This window comes from Leopardus geoffroyi, chromosome A3, assembly GCF_018350155.1.
Source record: "Leopardus geoffroyi isolate Oge1 chromosome A3, O.geoffroyi_Oge1_pat1.0, whole genome shotgun sequence".
NCBI classification, from domain to species: domain Eukaryota; kingdom Metazoa; phylum Chordata; class Mammalia; order Carnivora; family Felidae; genus Leopardus; species Leopardus geoffroyi.
The window spans coordinates 9,903,918-9,927,341 of NC_059336.1; the positions used below are offsets into that span (position 1 = coordinate 9,903,918).

General features: G+C 42.4%; 3 long non-coding RNA genes across 3 annotated transcripts; 1 reads left to right on the top strand and 2 right to left on the bottom strand.

Annotated features, from left to right (window-relative positions):
• Positions 1-1,783: 1,783 nt before the first annotated feature.
• On the top strand, positions 1,784-18,042 carry LOC123579997. Its single transcript, XR_006703061.1, has 3 exons — positions 1,784-2,330; positions 9,342-9,411; positions 17,653-18,042. It is a non-coding gene; the product is annotated as an uncharacterized LOC123579997 (long non-coding RNA).
• On the bottom strand, positions 2,806-8,005 carry LOC123579998. The gene is made up of 2 exons (XR_006703062.1): positions 6,219-8,005; positions 2,806-5,135 (listed from the first exon to the last, which is right to left on the bottom strand). It is a non-coding gene; the product is annotated as an uncharacterized LOC123579998 (long non-coding RNA).
• Positions 13,095-17,010, bottom strand: LOC123579999. The gene is made up of 3 exons (XR_006703063.1): positions 15,614-17,010; positions 14,000-14,177; positions 13,095-13,632 (listed from the first exon to the last, which is right to left on the bottom strand). It is a non-coding gene; the product is annotated as an uncharacterized LOC123579999 (long non-coding RNA).
• Positions 18,043-23,424: the final 5,382 nt, after the last annotated feature.

Below are 23,424 nucleotides of genomic sequence, written 5' to 3' on the forward strand. Positions count from 1 at the left end.
CGTCCCAAGAGAATCGCAGATTCAGATTCAATACCAAGATGGTGGAGCTTGGCTCCCACCTTTGGACATGACCAGCGTGGACAGAAATAGGTAAGCGATTTCTTAGTGGCAATACTGACCAGTCTTGGAGGCATATTGACCTGAGTTCAAAACTGGGTGCGTTGGGGAAATTACATCATCCTGGAGCTCAGATCCCACATCGTTTCATTGGGGACAGTATGCTATTACTACCATGAGAGGTAGTACCCTTTTGACCGTCAGTGCCAGAAAATCTAATTCAAACAGACTTAAGAAAGAAAAAGAGATTAACTGACTCAAATATTTGAAAATGTTGAAGACTGAGCTGGCTTCTAACCCAGCCTGATTTGGGGGCTCAAAAATCTCTTCAGGACCTGGGAGCTCTGTTTCTTCGCTCCAACCTTGCCTACGTTGGCTGCTCTCTCAGCATGACTGAGTCCATATGATGGCAGGAGGGCGGCCAACTGTTCTTGCCTATTTTTCTTTTTTTTTTTTCTTTTTTTTTAATTTTTTTTTTCAACGTTTATTTATTTTTGGGACAGAGAGAGACAGAGCATGAACGGGGGAGGGGCAGAGAGAGAGGGAGACACAGAATCAGAAACAGGCTCCAGGCTCTGAGCCATCAGCCCAGAGCCTGACGCGGGGCTCGAACTCACGGGCCGCGAGATCGTGACCTGGCCGAAGTCGGACGCTTAACCGACTGCGCCACCCAGGCGCCCCACTTGCCTATTTTTCTAATGAAAAATAGAACACCCCTCCCCAGCCATGTGAACAACGGCGAAAATTGTGTCATGTGCCCATCCCTAAACCCATCCCTAAATCGGCGACGGGTGTTCACATGCCTATGATGGATCTGTGCGTGGTGTCACATTACTCAGATCACACAGATTTGGGGTTCTGCTCGCGAGGAAGAAAAGGGAGCAGGCATTGGATGAACCACTAGCCCTGTCTTCCATGTGCTCGTGACAAGGTAGGAAGGACCTTGACAGCTGGCACTGAGGTAGAAGGAGCAGGCTTGGATGCTGAAATTCTGAAAATGAAAGATATGGCCCTCCTTGTCCTTATGTCCTGAAGCTCACTGATGTTTCAGGTATGGGTTTAAATCGGTTTGGTTTTAGTCCTAAACGCAAAGTGATTCAACAGGGGAAAAATGGAAAGGTAAGTGAAAGAGACCAGTAATCTTCTGAAGGCAACACTTGCCTTCTTTTCTTTTCTTTTTTTTCTAGTTTTTATTTTAATGGAGCTGAAGTGCCTCTGAAATAGCCCTTACTCCAGCAAAATCCAGGATTCGGGTTCACCAGATTTCAGATTTACTGCCTTCAGGTCCCCCCCAAAGGATAATTATCTGTAAACGGCTTTATTTTTCAGTCCTGATACCTACCTGCAACTCATGCGTCTGCCAGTAAATGAACGTGCCGAGAATGACTTCTCACTCAAGGTACAATGAAAACATGAGAAATGGGTTTTAATAAACCGGGTTGGGAGAGGGGATCTAAGGGCGATCAGAGAGGCACTCGGTTCACATCGGAACGTCGAAAGGACACAGGGAACGCGTGAGGAATCTCAGTAATTACTCCATCACAGAAACCGTGTCTATTGATCGTCAGTGTTTAAGCTAAAGAGGAAAGACACTTGCTGCGTGATTAAATGTCATTTACATAAAGTATGAATTACACACACCAGGAACAGAAACCTCATTTCCTCATAGAAACGTATTTCCGGTTTGTGTCTCACGGAAAACACTTCTCGTTCGTTTTTTGAAAGTCACGCAATAAAGAAAAACGGAACATCTCTCTCATAGTCTCGACCTACAGGGAAAAACTACTTCTCACGCCTCTATCTCGAGCTTCTTTTTACATCTATTTCCGCAAACCGACACGCATTTTTAAGACAAAAAGGGAATCGCGTGATAGTGTTAGGGGCAGGGAACACTTAGGGTCCCCTTGCCCTGTTTCCCTGTGGCGGAACCACTATCACAGTAACACTCGGGCTCCCACCCCCACAGGGGAGGGAGTTCACTGATGCACGGGCGGAAGCTATGGGTCCACGTTGCTCAAATGAGTGAGGAACGTGCCAACAGGCTGCTTCCAATTTGCGCCCTTTCTTCTCTGCCCCAGAACCACGCAGTGTCGGAGGCAGCGGTCTCTGAGAAGCGTAACTTTTCCCTGGGGGGGGGGGGGGGGGGGGGGGGGGCGCTGGGTCCAGGAAGATGCGCTTCTAAGCTCCATCTTCCAAGAAGGTTTCATCAGCAACAAAGCTGATGTTTTCGTCTCCATCTGTCTGACTTTCTGCCTATCCGATTATCTCCCCAGGTAAATTCCTAGATGTGAAACTGTTAGAGCACGGGACATGGATCCATAAAATTACTATATAGATATACTACATATATGATTACCATATTTATAGTAATTTATATTTATTTATTTATATAATTTATACATAATTTTATATATAATAATTTTTATATATTATATATTTATTTATATAATTTATATATAGTAATTTTTATATATTATATATTTATATAATTTATATATAGTAATTTTTATATATTATATATTTATATAGTTTATATAGTAATTTATATATAATATATATTTATTTATATAATTTATATACAATTTATATATAGTAATTTATATATTATTTATTTATATAATTTATATATTATATATATACTTTATATATAGTGATTTATATATATTATATTTATTTACATAATGTATATATAATATATATTTATATATATAATTTTTATGTATAGTGATTTTTATACACACACACGCACTTAATGCCAGATTTTATTCTAGAAAGTCTATGTCACGGAATGACAAATGTCCACGTCCTCACATCTTTATCAGCACGGAGCATTTCCTTTTTACTCTCTTCCATCACGCTGATTTTATTTGCAATTTTGTTATTACTCAAGCTACATCATTTTTCAGATGCTTAATATATTCTTTTACGAATTGTCTGAGAAATGAGACTATATTACCACAGCCAGTGCTCTGATTGACACGTGTCCCATGTCAGATGACATCACAAACACCCCACCCCGCCTCTCCTCCCACCTTTCCTCAAACGTACTCGTCCTACAATCAGGACTCGGCCTTGCGACAGAAACTATCTCGGGCTATTCTGGGTAGAAAAAAGAATTTGATAAAGGAGATTTTGTGGTCAGAGAATCTTCACAAGCGACAGAGAACCAGACTCAGAGGCAGCTCGGCCAGAAAGAATGCCCATGGGAGCGCTGCAGAATGGTCCTGGGGGACCAACCGGGTCCCCCTCCTGACCCTGAAGCTTATACCACCTGCGTTGCTGTGTGCTCTCTGGACACTGTCCTTAAGCCCCTGCAGCTGGATGGAGGTCCCACTTTACTCACCAGAGTGGATTCCATGTGGGTTCCAAAGGTACCTTCGGATCTTCAGAAACGTTCACCTGTTCCATCCGAATCAGGCAACTGAGTCCTCCTCATTCCCCAGTACACCTGTTATCCCATTTTCACATACCCTGATGCCTCTTTCTGGAACGCTCTCTCTCTTCTGCCTGTCAAAACCCTGCTGGTCCGGGCCACACCCCATTAAAAACTACGCTTAAGACACATCGCAGAATCGGAAGTTTCAAACTGTCTTTGATAAGAAAAACCTCAACTTGCTTTCTGCTTCTTTCTTGCTAGATTTAGAAGGAGACACTTGGCCCATTCTTCTAAGAAGAATAACTTTCTCCAGGATGGAAGACAAACATCTTAAAACAGACATGATCTCTTTCTGGGGCTTAAAAAAAAAAAAAAAAAAAAAAAAAAAAGTTTGCTTAATGAACGAATAGAAACATCTTCCTTAACCTGAAACTCCTCCAACCATCCCTTGCTACTTTTCCTGCGCTGCAGTGATAGAGCCCCATGGAGAAAAATCGCCTAATGGTGTTGATTGATGTCTTGACAAGTATAGAAGGATGTGAACATGTTTTGATCGGTACCTTCAGCTTGTTTGACTTTGCCTTTGCTACGCTGGATGGTGCCTCCCAGAAACGGCGACCAGCCGGTCGTGTGTCCCAAGAACGGAGCTTTGAGGAAGGAGTGTGTAATTTTATAGTGTTAGCAACTAGAGCTCCTTTTAACAGGCAGTCGGGCCCCTCCCAGATAGCTCTCAAGGGTGGCAGGGAGGGGCTTTTACATCTGCTCTTATCAGTTGAGCCAAGCATACTAAAAACTCCCCGAGAGGGACCAAGTGGACCCTCCGTTACAAAATATGCATTGGAAAAAAAAATACCCAAAAGAAATATGTCAAACTTATAGCACTGGTTGCCTTTGGGAGGTCAAATTAATGGGATTTTTTTTAAGTGTTTTTAAGTTTTTCTCCTATATGTATGCATTTCTTTTTTTCTTTTTTTTTTTTAAGGTTTTGTGTTTAAGCAATGTCTACACCAAACTTGGGGCTTGAACTCACAACCTTGAGGTCAAGAGTCACGTGCTCTACTGACTGAGCCAGTCTGTATGCATTTCATTTTTAAATAATAGTTCACCCTCTTCCGTCCACCCCACCTACCTTTTGCTCCCTTCATCGTCACTGGTGGAAGATCTCCCATCTTGCAAGACCCATCAGGGACGCCACATCCTTCAGCAGCCTTTGCTTCTCTTCCAAGCTGGATGCTCTCTCTCTCTCTCTCTCTCTCTCTCTTCCCCTCCCCCCACAATACAAAATGGCTGGCTCCACTGTCCCTCACTTGTCTCACGTGGGATTAGATTTCATTAGTGTCTTGCTTTTCCTGCCCTGCTATTGCCATCCGTCCTTGTGGGCACAGACTCTATTTAACTTACTTTATTTCAAGCCATGACTGGTACAGTCGCTTACACAGATTAGGTACTCAACCAATGTTCACAGAGTTGAACCCTCCCTTTTTCTTTAATCAAGGGAAGTTTGCCTTATCAGAAGAATGGTCTCAAATGTCACTTACCTCTAAGAAATTAAATCGGTGTGGAGTTGGCACATCCTCGAGGAACTGGAGGCCGACATTTTTCATGAAATCCACACCTGGAGGCCACATTCTCACGAGCCTCAGGGGATCCTCGCAGAAACTTCTGTGACCCTTTTCCAGATCAGAGTTTTATTAGGCGATTCCTGGGGATGAGAAGTGGGACAATACCATTCTGACAGTAGAAATGCTGACAACAAAAAATGCAAACTTCCCGCGTGAGCCGCAGACTCGCTAGAGACCCATTCTACAGGCCCACGCACACGGGCACCAAGGATATGTAAGCAGAGATGTCTTCTGCAAGGTTGTCCGAAATGCTTTAAAAATTGCGTACAACCTCATTCTCTGGGTAAATAAGTGAAAAGACATCCATATAGACCATGGAATATTATCCAGTGGTTGCAAAGAAGGAGCTAGATCTAAAGGTGTTGAAAGAGAAAGGTCGCCAAACCAACTGCAAACTAGAAAAGGCAATATATCAGCACATAGGGCATGATTCCATTAGATGAAAGTAATAAAAACCAACAGTTCTTTTTATTTTCTTATTTGTTTATTTTTTATTTGAGAAAGAGAGCATGAGCGAGGGAAGGGCAGAGGGAGAGAGAGAATCGTAAGCAGGCGCCACGTTCAGTGCAGAGCCCGACTCGGGACTCGATTCCATGACCCTGGGATCATGACTTCAGCAGAAACCAAGAGTCAGACGCTCAATGGACTGAGCCATCCAGATGCCCCACTAGCAGTTTCTTTTTAAACTTCACACATACATAGGAAGTGTCTAAAGGATACACGTTTACATGTGAACAGGGATTACCTCTGGAGAAGGAAGAGGAATTTCTGGAAGGGATAAAGAGGGACTATAATGTTTACTGCTATGCTATAAGTAAAATGAAATATTTATTGTTTGAATTTTTATCAAAGAGTATGTTCCTAAGCTATATGTGAAATTATAAAATTTTTAAAAAAGCATCAGGGTCACATTAGAATTCATAAACGTGTTTAGATGAAGTCTTTTGTGGAACACCATGGAAATCAATTTATGAAACTTTAAATAACGAAATTTTGCATGTCTGCTGTATGTCAATATCTTATTAAACTGTAGCCTTAAACTGCAGCAGTTTAAGGAAAACGTAATGCAGTGAAATAAATTGAGAAACTCCTATTGATTGACTTATTTTTTCTTTTCTGAAAACAGAGGGGCAAGTCGTCATTTATTTTTAAGGGTGGCATACATTCATTTCCAGAACACCAGCCTTTCATACAGTATGGTATGAGAAGCTCAAATCTAACAAGAAAGGCAAAGAATCTGGAAGAATGGAATCAGAGAAAAGTAGGCCGTGATTTTCATGGATCTAAGACAATACAGTCTAAATGGACTGAAATCCTAAAAAAGCAAATTAAAAGAATGTCCTGGAAATTGTTTCAGATAACAAAAACCACTCTGGAAAAGCCAGCAGAATCCCCCACCTAGGCCACACTGCCTCCCTTTGTCTTTTCACGAAAGATCTAAGCAGAAGGTATTAATATTAACAATAAATTTCCTTTGTGCAGTAACATATATAGAGAAACAATAGTCAAAAGACCTATGGGATTACAATAATTTAAACTTATGTCTTTTGCTTCTATTGTACCATAATACCGTGGGGATTTTTATACATATTGAAAGACTCAGAATCATGTTATACCTCTCAAAGTGGAATTTCACACATATAAGCTGAAAATAAAACAATGTCTGGGAGAAAATTTCATAACATGCTCAACAAGAATTGTATCAGAATTCATAGCCCTATAGTCATTTTTTTATTATTTTTGCAAAAAAGGAAGACAGTGTTAAATAGACAACTAAAGAGCGCCCTCTAGTGGGAGACAGTGTTTATACAAAATACTCAGTTTGACCTATTTCCAGAACATGCTGCATCTCAGAGTTGCTATGCATAAAATAGACCCTGCTTAGATTATATTGCTTCGAGTCACAGCATTCTTGGTTAAAGCCACTGCATTCTTTTATATTTCTTCTCTTCAACTATTAAGTTAAACGCAGTCGGTTAGTCTTGCAAATCGCTTTTCCTTCCCACAGCACATCAAGGCTTGAGACCACAATCACTTTTTCTTATCAAAACGCCCTTCTTTGTCTCGGAATCTTTGAATGCAAACACGACTTCAAATGAAGACGAGATGGGGACACCTCTGTCCCTTTTAAAAACTTCTTTGGCCTCAGCACCAAATCTGCTAACGCCTCCCTGTGGTCTGACGCAGACAGGGATAAACACCGAGTTAAAATCCCTCTCAAGGCAGAACAGAAAGGAGCTGAGGAAACCTGCCACAGCCCGTTTCAGAAAAGTGGCCCGGACAGGCGACCTTTCTACAACCATTGATCATATTTCCTCCCGATTCGGCACACACCAGTCCAGGGGAAAGGGAAAGACTCTAACACCCCAACACACCAAGCAGTTTAAGAATCCAGAAAGGTCGACAAGAGGAATTTCATGAAAACAAGGTTCTCAAAGAAACACAGAAACAATGAACTTTGGAAGCGGGAGAGAGTTTAGGGGTCATCTTACGCAACGTCTCCCCTTCACTCTTACCACATTAACATCCCATCTGTCTTTTACTTAATGTTTGTCTTTGACGAGCTTGATTGTTGTTGAAAGGAAGCTCAAGATCACATGTCATGACACAAATGAATACAATTCAAAGAAAACAGGGTGATTACATTCTAGAAACGGGGGTTTGTGCTGAGGCTGAAGCCTGCTCAGTGTTGTTTGAAAAGGAAAGGTTGCAGGTGTTCAGGAGAAAGTAGCACCCAATGGAGCCATTCTTGTCCGTGTTTCCAGGACGGGACAAGAGTCAGGAATCTGACTGTGGTTCCGTGTCATTTGAAACTAGTGTGGCACCAGAATCACCTCCCATAGTGCTAAGTGGTCCAAAGTCACAGTTTAGGAAGCCTTCACTGACCCCCAGCTTCTCACATGATTGGAGAAAACAAAACTCAAGAAGGGTCAGCGTGTTGGTGCCCGCCCTGGGCCCTCGGGTGTTTCCATCGCAGTGCCCTCCGCTAGGGGTGCCAGGGTGGCTCAGTCAGTGGAGTGTCCGCCTTCGGCTCAGACCATGATCTCTCTGTTCGTGAGTTCAAGCCCTGCATCAGGCTCACTGCTCTCAGCACAGAGCCCGCTGTGGATCCTCTGTCCCCCCTCTCTCTCTCTCTGCCCCTCTCCTGCTCACACTTTCTCTCTTAAAAATAAAAATTAAGGGGCGCCTGGGTGGCGCAGTCGGTTAAGCGTCCAACTTCAGCCAGGTCACGATCTCGCGGTCCGTGAGTTCGAGCCCCGCGTCAGGCTCTGGGCTGATGGCTCAGAGCCTGGAGCCTGTTTCCGATTCTGGGTCTCCCTCTCTCTGCCCCTCCCCCATTCATGCTCTGTCTCTCTCTGTCCCAAAAATAAATAAACGTTGAAAAAAAAATTAAAAATAAAAATAAAAATAAAAAAATAAAAATTAAGAGGCATCTGGGTGACTCAGTCAGTTAAGCATCTGACTCTTGATTTCAGCTCAGGTCATGATCTCATGGTTCCTGGGTTCCTGGGTCTTTGTTGACAGCTCCAGATTCATTCTCTCTCTCTCTCTCTCTCTCTCTCTCTCTCTCTCCCTCCCTCCCTTCACCTCTCTCTCTCTGCCCCTCTCTCTCTTGCACTCTCTGTCTCTCTCAAAAATAAACTTTAAAAAATAAATAAGTAAAAAATTTAAAAATAAAAAAATAAAAATACACTAAAAGATGGTGGCTTGAAGTCATCAGTATGCCAGCTGGATGGTGACCAATCATTTTGGTTTGCCAAGAACTGAGGGGGTTCCCAGGAGTTGGGACTTGCGGTGAAAAGCCTTGAGCCAAGTGGGACCAGTTGGCCCCCCGAGCCGGCTACCATCTTTCCTCTGTGGAGGGGGCCACACAGTTCTGAGTACAGAGCCCCTGACCACCCACGTGCCACAAACAGGGGCAATCTATAAAACATCACTTCAATACTGAAGCAGCTGGGGTGTCCCCAAACCCGGCTACCTACTCAAGGGACATAAAGGCTGATTCCACACTCCACCAGGGATACATTTACTTTACTGTGTATTCAGGGAACTTTAACACAGCAAATCTGTACTTTTATAGACATTCAAATCAAAGGGGATGCTAGGGCCTTTGGGTATTTTTACTAAAATACTTTACTAAAACACTTTACTTAAATGAGTTCATTTAGCGAAAATAATTAAAAAATAGTTCACAGGTTGCATATCCATGGCAAAGTCTTGTAGAAGTTTGGAGAAACCGAGCTATACAGACCATGCTAGAAATCATATGTTTTTCTCATTTTTAGGTAAGCTCCATGATTTAATTGGCTAGAGATCTAACCAACTGTCCTGCTCATTCCGCTGAACTTATTAAAGGTAAGAATTCCTATTAGTCGGGACGGCAGACAAATGGATCCAACAGTCTCTGTTAGGCGGCAGTGACTGGAAACACGTTGTGGCTACTGTATTTAGAAGGCTCTTACTACATGGGGACAGAAATATTAACTTGCTGTGCGCTGCGGGGTGTGGGCCACTGAACAGGCAGAGAATTGCGTTTCATCCAACAGCTAAGGAAAGCAAACACGACCCCTGCCCTTGAGGGGGGGGGTGGGCTTACAGTCAAGAGGGCAAGATAGACATTAATTGAATAATTAAACAAACAAATACGCAATTATCGTAAACAAGGTAAAAAATATATTTAGCATGTTACGTTCGAATGTGCAGGGGAAATGTACCCTTATTTTCTGCAATGCATTTGGGTCCTACTCTCCAACCCCTGAGTCAATCCGGCAGGCAGATGAGGAAGGCTTGCAGAAATAAAACTTAAAACTAGCTAACTACGGCATTTCAGTCCTTTCTGACTTAAATCCAGCCACTCTTGGTTTAAAACAGTAGGTTTCCCTCTCTTCTGGCTAAATGTTGGGTTCTCCTGGGTGTTTCCCTGACCTGCTCTCGAAGATCAACTTCCTCTCTGCAAAGAGGTTTGGCTCTTTAAAAAAATTATTACCAAAACCAAGAGCATACTGTATACACTGTAGGTTAGCCAACTTGACAATAAATTATATTTAAAAAAATAAAAATAAAAGAATAAACATCAAACCCCTCAAAAAAATAAATAACAATAAAAAATAAAAAAATTAATAACCCAGGAAGGAATTCTGTCTTAGTCCATCCGGGCTCCCCTCACAAATTACCATAGGCTGGGGGGCTTAAACCAGAAACATTTATCTCTCACCATTTTGGAGGATGTGAAATCCAAGATCAAGGTGCCAGGAGATCTGGTATCTGGTAAGAACCCGCTTCCTGGCTTGCTACCTTCTCTGCGTGTCCTCACATGGCTAAGAGAGAGAAGAGAAACGAGGTCTCTCCTGTCTTTTCTTACAAGGGTGCTAATCCCATCCTGAGAGCTCCCAAAGCCACCATCATGACCTAATGACCTCCCAAAGCCACCATCTCCAAATAGCATCACATTGAGGATGAGGGTTTCAATACGTCAACTGTAGAAGGACACAAACCTTCAGGGGCGCCTGGGTGGCGCAGTCGGTTAAGCGTCCGACTTCAGCCAGGTCACGATCTCGCGGTCCGTGAGTTCGAGCCCCGCGTCGGGCTCTGGGCTGATGGCTCGGAGCCTGGAGCCTGTTTCTGATTCTGTGTCTCCCTCTCTCTCTGCCCCTCCCCCGTTCATGCTCTGTCTCTCTGTGTCCCAAAAATAAATAAACGTTGAAAAAAAAAAATTTTTTTTAAAAAGAAGGAAAAGAAGGACAAAAACCTTCAGTCCATAGCAGACCCTAATGATCATTTCCCACGGCCCTCCGTTTCTTGCTTCTGGGGACTGCCTTCCATCCTTCTCTATTCACCATTTCTGTCCAGGCTCATGGTCCATGTCTGAATGTACGCTCTTCCACCAAAAGCTCAAAAATAAAGTCCCATCCAAACGTTTCAGGATCACTGATTGAAACTCCAGCACTCCAAGTAAGGAGAGCATCCTTATTTCCTATAACTGCCTTTTTTTTTCCTCTGGAGCTTAGTTTTCCAACACAATAGCCATGAGCCACATGTGACTGTATCGATGTCATTGTCCTTAACTGAATTTAAGTAAAATTACAAATTCACTTTCTGGGTCACACTAATTCACACTTCAAGCGCCCCATAGCCCGCGTAGCTAGTGGCTACCATCTTGGACGGTGCCGACATAGGCCATGTACATCATCACAGATGGTTCCCCTGGACAGCCCAAGTCTGGAGCCCGCAGTCGGGAAAAAGTAAACAGACTCCTCCATTAAGGTATCACAGTCTCTGCTAGCTTGAAGATCATCTACTCCCATTTGAGAGAACCTTTTGAGGAGACTTCATTTTTCAAGACTTCTGCTTACTCCTCTTCCAGCAGATGGTATCTGGATCAAAGTCTCCCAGAGACTCACGAAAGTACCGAAGGGGAAGCTGGACACCCACAAACCCAGGCACTAGAGAAAACTGTCGCTCACAAGTTTAAGCTGCTGGTCTAAAGTCACAGAGCCAGAAAGGGGAGGATTCAGGATTCAAATTCCAAGACCTCGGCTCCGGCCACCCCATCCCGTCGCCTCATATTCTTTACGTGCAATAAATCTGATCGCTCAAGGTCCTGACTCAACAAAGTCTTGCAAAAAATCTTCAGGGGGAACAGCTGTGCCAATTCGCCCTTGGTTTCCCCCCCGCCCCCAGTAAGGAGGGGAACGTGAGTACCCCCTGTGGCTCCAAAGGGGTCAGGGGAAGCGGGCACCCAGTACAGGAAAGGCCCAGCCAATTGATCATACATCCTGGTTAAACCCAGCGTGGGCTGTTGTTCTGAGGGTTCTTCTCCGTCTTACCAGCCATTCCATTACTAAGGAACTTTATTTCTATTAGACTTGCCCATACAGTTATCTAGAGAGCTTGAATTTTAATGTTGTGGCTACTCATTTGGAATTACGCTTACGGAGCACGTACTGCATGCCAAGCCCTACACTACATGCTTTCCGAGATCATCACCTTACATGGTCCTCACAACAGTCCTTTGGAGTAGGCATTACTGTCCCCGTTCATAGGTATTATTACCCCAATTCATAGATACTACTATCTCCCCATTCATAAAGCTCAACGTTCAGGCCATTGGCCGAGAGGCAAACACGAGGCTGTCTGCTACTGAAGTCAAGCTTTTTGCCACTAAAGGAAATCGAAATTACCTTTGAAGAGGTGCCTCCAAAGCAGAGGTAAAAGCTGTGAGAACGGATCACGGCTCTGTCATTTATTCGCTGTGAGATTTGGGCCATGAAGTCATTCAACCTCTCTGAACCCACGGTTCCCAATATTTAAAAAGGGGATGGTGATCCCCGCTCACCACTCCAACCTGGGCGACGAGAGACGCATGCCGTAGCATCTCACGGTTCTCTGGTGGCAAAAGCAGAAAGTGTTCGGCCACTTTCTAGCTTGGCTAGCAAAGGCAGAAAGGAAATTCACCAGAAGGATATTCAGAAGCCTCCAGAATTTATGGGAAGGCTGCAAAATCAGACGTGAACAAAAATCAGGAACGGGGCAGGACCTCACGCAGCACACCTCTGAGGGACCGCGGTCCTTGGACCATCTCTGAGTCACGCCCACAGTGCAAAGTCCTGGGAGAGAGAGTCTGATTGGCTGGCCTTAGGTCACGTGCCCAGCGTTGGCTGCGCGGGAATAAGTAGTTCCGGGAAGGGACCTCCGTGGCCTCCGTAGTGGGAAGTGAGAATACCCTGGCCATGCTCAGGGAGGAAAGATCATTTAAAAAAAGAAAACAGGATACAGTGAGAGCAGGGGGAAGGGGACAGCTGAGGGGTGAAAAAGGGAGACAAATGTGGGCTATGACATAAAAGGTTACGGGAATGTAAAATAGTGGTAATGTTCCCATTTTTCTCCCTTTTTACCAAGAAGCCCTGCTCTACACATTTCACGTGAGCATTTGCTTCCCTGAAGGCCTTTTTCGCACTGCGTTTCCAGCATTATAGCATATATACATATATATAGAGACGCCATATATATATATACACACTTCATTGCACACCTAGGCTTTGTTTATCCTAAATCCAAATTCTTCTTCCCCAAAGTATCAAGCGAAAAGGTAAATAAATAAGTGTATGCAGAGCGTGAGGAAATCCGTGGGCTTCGTGACTCAGATGAAATTACTGATGATAAAACACGATCAGGCAACCATGGTTTTTTAAGACAAAATTCGTTGATGGTGTGGCTAGGGTAAATGTGAGGCATGGCCACTCCGTTGGGAAAGAATCGTTCCCGTTCAGGTTCAAAATAGAATAAATCACAGTCTGAAGTTCCAAGAACATAAATTTTGCCATCATCATTCACAAAATATTACTGTTGAAGCCTAGGCCGTTATGAAAAAAGTAATAGGTAGTTCCTCAAGAGGAAAGACTTCAAACATCAATGTCAATAATAATGTCTTAAGGTTTAAAAAAAAAAAATGTAACCAAGAACACAAGAGTTACATACATTATACTTGACTTTCTTTCTTTCTTTCTTTCTTTCTTTCTTTCTTTCTTTCTTTTTTTAATGCCATTCCAGGAAAAATGTCTTCTCTTGGGCACAGATCTAAAGGGTAAGAAATATCAGCAGATTTCATTTGTTTGTGCTGCTTTGGTTTTCCTGCCGTAGAACAAGAAAACAGTATAGGACTAATTAAAATCGCTTCATGCCTCATTCTAATTATATGTGGAAAATGTGCCCCAAAGAAAAGTTTCAAAAAGAAGCAGATAATATAATTAATACAGAAGGCCTCTTGCTTCTGTGAAGTTGCTGACAAAGGACAGGGGTGGGGAGGAAGAGGGCGGGGAGAAGAGACAAAATGAAAACAAAGAAAAAAGAACCCAAATTTGTAACGCTAACGTAACCATTTTACAACTCAAAAATTCAAATTTGGTTATGTTGGGAATAGTAAAACCAAACTGGAGTAAGTCACCTGTGAGAAAATGTTTTCAGGTTTGATTGATAATATGTGAAGAGTCCATTCCAACACCCGTTGAATCTGAAAATGATTCAGCATTGCGTGAGGCAAGCGGGTAAGATGGCCTTACCAGTTCAGATCACATGCTAGGTTACCATCAATACAAGTGCGTCCAACACGTGTCTGATTTCACCTAGAAAAGCATAGGTAACAAAGCTTTTAAGAAATACACATTCATAGGGGTGCCTGGGTGGCTCAGTTGGTTAAGTGTCCGACTTCAGCCCAGGTCACGATCTCACGGTTTGTGAGTTCGAGCCCCGCATCGGGCTCTGTGCTGACAGCTCAGAGTCTGGAGCCTGCTTCGGATTCTGTGTGCTCCTCTCTCTCTGCCCCTCCCCTGCTCATGCCCTGTCTCTCTCTGTCTCAAAAATAATAAAAAAATAATAAAAAAAAAATACACATTTATATAAGCTCCATTTTCTTTTCTCATTATGTATTATCTCATGATCTTTTTTGAACTTTTTTTTAAATGTTTTTAATGTTTCTTTTTGAGAGAGAGAGACAGAGTGTGAGCGAGGGAGGGGCAGAGCGAGAGGGAGACACAGAATCCAAAGCAGGCTCCAGTCTTTCCACACCATCAGCACAGAGCCCGACCTGGGGCTTGAACCCACCAACCGTGAGATCATGACCTGAGCTGAAGTCAGACACTCAACCGACTGAACCACCCAGGCATCCCATGAGTAGCTCACGTCCCAATACAAGTGGACACAGAAACTCACCATTTGCCCCCAGTCTTACCCGTCACCCAAATCCCAAAGGAAAGGAAAAGTCTCTCTAAATGAATTTTAGAACCTCCTCCCCCTTCTGTTAATTTAGAAACGAAGCATTAGGCGCCTAACAAGAGAACAACACATTCTCCCTCTTCCACAGCTATTTGCAAATATTCTGTTCCTGGAGAAAGCCACACAGTACTTTTTTTTTTTTTTTTTTTTTTTTTTTTTAAGTCGCGACCCATAAACATCACCCAGGGTAAAAACCACTGCTTCATCCATAAAGGCTTTGACTTGAGGAAAGGGCATAAGATTTGTAGAGTCAAATCTCCACCGAGAGTATTACTCTGGGTAAGATTTGGTGCGTATGAGTTAATAAATTTTTTGTCACGTTGGCCCTTAGGATTACGCTCCTGTCTGAATTTTGGTTTTGTTTTCTCTCCGTCCCTCCCTGGTGGAGCTGAACCCGAAATAGCATCACTCTTGAGCTCGTTAGTTTGATAAACTGTCCCAAGTGTGAGGCAACAATGGTACCTCTAGCACAGAAGCATTTATGGGTCTCTAGGGAATTCTGAAAAACACCAGGAAGTGTTTAGGTACTGAATCACAGCCAAGTGTTCTGAATCTTTAATTTTTTTTTTTTTTTCTATGAGGATGTCAGCATGAAAATATAAAACATGCTTTTCCCACTTGGTTCCTATTACTTGTAAAGCATTTGAGCACTTCTAGGCTAGAATTACCTGCTTCCCAGTCAAGGAAAAAAAAAAAAAAAAAACTCCAAAAGGCACATTAACGGTTCCTTTGCTGGCCTTCTACATTTTTGACCCAACGATATAATAAAAATGACGAAATACCAAACCTGAGCACCAGGCTTCTAAATCCATCATGGTTTTTATCATATTTATCCATGCAGTGTTCCCATCTTTGGTGGTTCGGATAATGCATGTTGAAATAAATTTTGCAAGATAACTAGTTTGTTTTCAGATATGACACATCCATCATCCAAATAACCAGGCAATTATGACATCGCAAACCTTTGGAATAAATGATTTGTTTTAAAGGTGGTTTGGGTTACAGTTAAAAATTAAAGTTCACAGTGAAGGCAGGGAAAAAAAAAACAAGACACAATTAATGTTTGTAAATAGGAATTTAAAACTGAAGCCGGGCTTCTTTTGCTTGGTTAATTTTCATTTTTAATTAAGCACATTTATTATTTATGCTGGAATACCTCAGTCAACCACTGGGGGAAGAAGAGAGATTACAACTGTATTGTCTCAAATCTTAACTTTATCTGGCTTTGTTTACTGACCGCATTAGTATTTTTAAACAAATCACCCCAACAACTGGACATTGAGCTATTTATCCACATACAAATGAGCAAAAATATAGGTAAAAAGGTGTTGAATATACCAAATTACAGTATTAACAAGTTGGAGACAATCGTCCATCAACAGGGAATAGCTAATCAATTTTGACTAGAGTCAGATAAGCAGGACAGAGAGTGCTTTGCAGACATTTTGAAAAATTGAACAGATCAGCATATACCCGTGTGGACATATCCGTGTCCTAGTGGTAAACATAAAAAGCATTCTGCATTCAGAGAATACTAATGAGAATACTAAGATGTCCTCCAGAAATAAGAACTCATAGATACATTTGAATACTGTTTGCATTTTTACAACAAGAACATATCAGCCATCGTATTATTTTTAAATGATTATTTAAAGGGTCCGGAAGAATACCAAACAACGTGTTCATGGCTATTGCAGTGAGCAGGACAGGAGGGAAAGAACATTCACTCTTACCTGAGTTACTTAAACAAAAGACACTACCACTTTAAACAATACTCACTTCGTCTAAACACTCGTTCAGCAATGAATGAAAAAAAATGTCATTTACATGAGATTCAGGGGGATCATACTAAAATAGGCGTGTGTACCAGGGACTAGGAAAGGGAAAAGACAAATACCTAGTGAAAGAAATGTAAGATAATAATGACAATAATACTACCATCTAACTTGGCAAAAAGGGTACTGAAAATATTTCAGCTGATGGCAGGAACAGGAGTTCACACAACCTTTCTAGAGAGCACTTCTGTATTGTATATCATGAGCTTTACAAACATCTGTGTTCTTCAGCCCAAGAATTCTTCAGTTCCACTTCCAAGAATTTCACCTAAGAAAAAGATGATGCTCACAGCACGACTTTAAAAAACAGGGCGGGGAGGGGGGTCTGGGTGACTCGGTTAGTTGAACGTCTGACTCTCAATTCTGGCTCAGGTCATGTTCCCAGGGTCCTGGGATTGAGCCCCAAGTTAGGCTCCACACTAAGCATGAAGCGTGCTTAGGATTCTCTCTCCCTCTCCTCCCTCTCTCTCTCTCTGTCTCTCCCTCTCTCCCTCCCTTTGCCCCTCTCCCCCACTCACACTTTCTCTCTCTTTCTAAAATAAAAAATATATACAAATAAAAAAGACTGGGTTCCAGGGATGTGAGTACATCCCTAAGCAAAACACATAACTGCTTTGTATATTTTTAGTTCAAATTATACAAGTAATATATTTATGTATTGCTTATTGAAGGTTTTGTCTTTGAAAATAGTGTTTCTAAGATTAATAAGGTGACCTTGGGACTGTTATAAATAAATAAATAAATAAATAAATAAATAAATAACAGAGTGGGATACAACATAAACATCTCGTCAGAGAGGATTAGATAACCAATTGATTTTTAAACCTTTATGGGTTACCTACAGTATGCTAGGCATTGTTCCAAGGGCTTAATGGACATTGGTTCACGTACTCTCCTTAACAACCCACGAGGTATGCACTGTAACTTTCTACTTTTACGGGTGAGGAGGCAGAGACACGAGTCATTCCAATAACTTGTCCCCGATCCACAGCTGGTAAGAACTCCAGCAGGGAACGGACCCAGGCAGTCAAGAAGACACAGCCTGCGATCTCAAACGGACACGCTGATCTGTATTCACTGATGGAATGCCAGGTAGCCGTTAGAGATGATGGCATATCACTGACACGGAAAAATATTTGTGATTTCTTGTTACATAAAAGTATATAATGCAACATAGCATGTCCAGTGTAGTGGTGATTTGGTAGCACACATTCACATACCAACATGGGATTTTTCTGAAATTAACATGGATTCCTTTTGGGATCAGAACTAGACGCAAACACTTATTTGTAAGCCTTCTATGAGTGGTTAATGACATCATACAGTAAAAGCAAGAATGAAAGGTGTCAGTTGCATATGTTATAAAATAGTGATCTCCAATTTTGAAATTTTTTTTTTTTTCAACGTTTATTTATTTTTGGGACAGAGAGAGACAGAGCATGAACGGGGGAGGGGCAGAGAGAGAGGGAGACACAGAATCGGAAACAGGCTCCAGGCTCCGAGCCATCAGCCCAGAGCCCGACGCGGGGCTCGAACTCACGGACCGCGAGATCGTGACCTGGCTGAAGTCGGACGCTTAACCGACTGCGCCACCCAGGCGCCCCGACCAATTTTGAAGTCGTAAATCGCCCTGCTAATGGGCTTTTCCAACTGATCTCCTCTGCCTCTGGTTGATGTGTCTCATGGATGGACACGCACACACACACACACACACACACACACACACACACGCACAAGCAAAAGATGAGACAGATACATAAAAATGTTATCAGTAACCCTCTGAATGTGGAATTTAAGAGTAACGTTCATCTTTTTCATTGTTCTTGGACAACTGTTTTCCACATTTTTACGATGTAAATGTAGAATTTTAATATAAGGAAAAATGTTATTATTAATACTTATATTTACATATAATATATATCAAGCAATATAACAAAGTTTTCTCTATTATATAAAGATACATGTATCTGTATTGTATTTGTAAAGTTGTATTTTTTTATTGGAAAAATAGAAACATACACAGATGGTATGACGGCCCATATACTCATTACTCAGATCCAGTAATTATCAGGGACCATCAAGACTTTGGGGCAAGTCCTTTAGTTTCTCAGGAAAGAGCTCAGGGCAGGGCAGGGGATTAAGGTGAGGCAAGGGAAGCATTTGCCACAGGTGGAACATTTAAGGTGACACCAAAGAGCTCACTAATCAAGATAAATAATATTTAATGCAATACTTTTTAAAATCAAAGTTGATGCGAAAATTCCATGATGAACCCATATCAAAAATTTAAGTAAGGACAGGACCCACCCCTCCATTTGCTGGGCTCCGAGTCCCAAGCCTGCCTTCTAAGAGGGGAAGTGCGGGTGGAAGAAAAGAAGGAAGAAGGAAGAGAAAGAGATACCGCTCAGAGGCAAGTCCTAGCCTAGGAGAGAGAGGAGCGGTTTGCCCAAGACACGCCCACCGTGAACAGCTCTCATTGTCTCCTGTTTCCCAGGCCTTCAGGAAAATCATGCCGAACGTTGGGCCCTGTCATTTCTAGTAAGAAATTTTGCAATATGACCATATTACAGTAGGGGCATTGGGGAGCTAAACCTCAACCCGCCAGGGTCCCCATTTCTGTCCACAAACCCCACATACCGCCACAGGGCTTTTCACAGAATCCGCTTACCGGGTACTGTGAAAATACATGCATGGAAAATTATTTGTGTAAAAGTTCTAAATTAAGTATCATTACAAAACGGGAAAAAGAGAGAGAGAGAGAGATTCAGTTCATCTCTTTATACCACCTGAGATGAAGACAGGATACTACCAAACGTGTTCAGCCTAATTGGGAAGGATTCTCTAAAGATGTATAGTGAAGACAATATTTGAAAAATAAAAAGAACCATATGTGCTTTCTAGTTTTAGCTGCATAGCTCTTCTGGTAAACACACAAAAGTCGAAGATGGTACAATCCTTATCATCAGGGGAAAAAACCTGCCCCCTCTCTCAACCCCCCCCCCCCCAACTACCCACATCAAGAAAACCTACAAAGTTTCCATGAACAGAAAGTTCTGGTCATATGGCCATTGACACCTCCTAGCCACTGGTTTGAAATGTAAGACCTAGTGTGGAATTTCCCTAAAACTCACTGGCCATCAAGGAACAGATTTGGACAAAAAAGGAAACTCCCAAATAATTCATTTCAGAAGAAAAAATAAACACCATTTCAGAGACTGAACCTCAGCTCTAACAATATACTTAATATTTCCTGCACACTTCCCCCAAATTAATAATTATATACATTTGAAAGGAGGCAGACAAATTACTATTTTAACATAATTAATTTGACATTTATTCATTGTTGTAAAATTATTATTGTCACATAGTCATACTTTAATGTGCACATGTCAATAAGGCAAGCCAAGGATGAGGATTTTAAATAGTTTCAAGAAGGAAGACAATTAATTTTTATGATTGTTGCATAAACATTGCATTAAGTGTCAAAGGAACACATCGGAGGAATTCAAATGGCTTCATAAAATCAAAGAGAAGGAAAGTCATAATTACACATATCAGAGAATGATGAACTATTCTTTCAAATGAATTCCTTTGCTGAAGATTAACAAACATCGGCTTTTGCCAGAATGTTCCAAAATGTGCACCACAGGTGGGACAGGAGATAAACATGATTCTGTTTTAATAGTTTTGTGTTTATTTTAATGTGTCTTAGAGATGGGGCGCCTGGGTGGCTCAGTCGTTAAGCATGACTTCGGCTCAGGTCATGATCTCACAGTTCATGAATTTGAGTCCCACATCAGGTGGGCTCAAGCCCCACTTTGGGCAAAACTTGAGCCCCAGGTGAGCCCACTTCTCTCCCCCCCACCCACCTCTGCCCCTCACTCGCACCCTCTCTCTCTCAAAAAAAATAATATATTAAATAAAGAAATATTATTAGTGTACCAAGCCTGAGATGCCACAATATTATTGCTTACAATGAACTCTTGTTTTATTTTATTTTTATTTTTTTTTTAATGTTTATTCATTTTTTTGAGAGAGAGACAGACAGACAGAGCACGAGTAGGGACAGGGCAGAGAGAGAGGGAGACACAGAATCCTTCTCAGGCTCCAGGCTCTGAGCCATCAGCACAGAGCCCGATGCGGGGCTCAAACCCACGAACCGTGAGATCATGCCTGAGCCGAAGTCGAACGCTTAACTGACTGAGCCACCCAGGCGCCCTGATGGTCTCTTGTTTTAAAAAAAAAGTTTGGGGGCGCCTGGGTGGCGCAGTCGGTTAAGCGTCCGACTTCAGCCAGGTCACGATCTCGCGGTCCGTGAGTTCGAGCCCCGCGTCAGGCTCTGGGCTGACGGCTCAGAGCCTGGAGCCTGTTTCGGATTCTGTGTCTCCCTCTCTCTCTGCCCCTCCCCCGTTCATGCTGTGTCTCTCTCTGTCCCAAAAATAAATAAACGTTGAAAAAAAAAATTAAAAAAAATAAAAAAATTAAAAAAAAGTTTGTATAAATGAAAATATAACTAACTCATGGGACAAGTAGGACACGGATTAGAGCAGACGACGTCAGCATACCGCTGTACCCCCGTGAATGCCTCCTGTTGACCTGCACAGACCCCCAGTGTGTTCCCACTCCTGACAACCAAGCACTTGGGGTCTTTGTCCATCTCAAGCTTCTGATGCCAGTTTTGTCTGGGATCGGGTAGAGCTAGAAATGCCTTAGCCACTGTCCTTAACCGACAGGTGCAAGGGTATAAACTAGTTCTCTCCCTAGAAATACGATATCATCCATCTGGGTCATTTAAAGCTTTCCGGTAGCTATATGTTTACACAAGTAAAAACAAACACATGAAATAATTTTGATTATACAATTTATTTAACCCATTACAGTCAAAACGTATCATTTCGATATGTAGTCAATATTAAAAATTACTGATGAAATCTTTTATATTCTTGGTTTTTTGTACCGCGTTTTTCAAAACCTGGTGTGTATTTCACCCTTACAGAATATTTCAGTTTGGACTAGCCACATTTCAAGAGCTCAGTGGCCACAAGTGGCTGGTGGCTGCCGTCTTAAACAGAGCAGTTCTAGACAGCTGCTATGGACTGTTTGTGTCCCCATCCCCAAACTTATATGCTGAAACCTTAATTCCCAGTATTAGAGTATTTGAAGGTGGGGCCTTTGGGAGGTCATTAGGTCATGATGGGGGAGCCCCCATGAATGGGATTAGTGCCCTAACAGAAACAGACACAAGAGAATTTCTCTCTCTCTCTCTGTCTCTCTCTCGGCCTTGTGAAAATATAGCAAGAGGCAACTATTTTTGAATCAGGAAGAGGGCTCTCACCTGACTGATAGACAAGGTCACAAAAACAACCTGACTGACGGCTGAGAGTCCAGTCCCTGGAAGGAAGGAGCCCCATCCTTGGTCTCCAGCAGGACAGGAAGGAGATGAATGTCTGATCAGTCCCTTGGCTTGGGAAGGAAGGGCATCTTCGTTAATGATCCTACCAAGACTTCCTGCAACACAGGAGATCCAATTTCTCCAAAAGAAAAAATGCATGTTTATACCATTAAAATGGGGAGATATTCGGGGCAGCAAGAAAATCGTGAACAGTCTTCAGAAGTATATATCTGCATCTCCAAATATCGATAAAACTTTCCCAAAATGCGTGCACATCCCCACACATACACAGTTAAAAATTCCTTTTTATTATTTATCTATTGATTGATTGATTGATTGATTTAGAGAGACAGAGAGAAAGCACGCATGAGCAGGAAAGAGGAGCAGAGGGAGAGAGAGAGAATCTTAAGCAAGCTCCACGCTCACTGCGGAGTCTGATGCAGAGCTGGATGTGGGGATCGATCCAGGGACCATGAGATCATGACCTGAGCCAAAATCAAGAGGCAGATACTTAACTGATTGAGCCACCCCAGTGCCCCTAAAAATCCCCTTTATTTTTTTTAAGTTAATTTATTTTGAGAGAGAGAGAGAGAGAGAGAGAGAGAGAGAGAGAGAGAGGTGGGGGGAGGGGCAGAGAGACAGGGAGACACAGAATCCAAAGCAGGCTCCAGGCTCGGAGCTGTCGGCACAGAGTCCATCACGGGGCTCGAACTCATGAACCATGAGATCATGACCTGAGCCAAAGTCGGACGCTTAACTGACTGAGCCACCCAAGCGCCCCTAAAAATCTCTTTTTAAAAGGAGCCCTAGGGGCACCTGGGTGGCTCAGTCGGTTAAGTGTCCAACTCTTGATTTGAGCTCAGGTCGTGATCTCACGGTTCATGGGTTGGAGCCCATGACGTCATGGGCTCTAGCTCTAGCCCATGGGTTGAGGTCCGAGCTGACATCAAGGAGCCTGCTTGGGATCCTCTGTCTCCCTCTCTCTGCTCCTCTCCCACTCGTTCTCTCTCTCTCTCTCAAAATAAATAAATAAAAAAAAAAGAAAGTTAAGGTAAAGATAATATCAACAGAAGAAATTTTTTTTTTTTTTTAGAAAAAGGATCCCTAAGTTTCCTTTAAGCTTTAGAACTATTTAATTGTCTTTATATTTATGTCCTTAGTTACTGGGGCACTTTTTCGTGTACTCTTGTATTTAGTTGGTGAGTTTTGCTTGATTTTACTTTGTTTCAGTCAGGCCTCTCTTTCCATCCCATGTGGGCTCGGGACACAATGCGATGCCCTACGGGAAGACAGAAAACAGACGTTGGCAAGTCTTCACTGGCATAAAATCTAGACTTGCCCAGAAAATCTTTTTACCACGAAGTTCAAAAT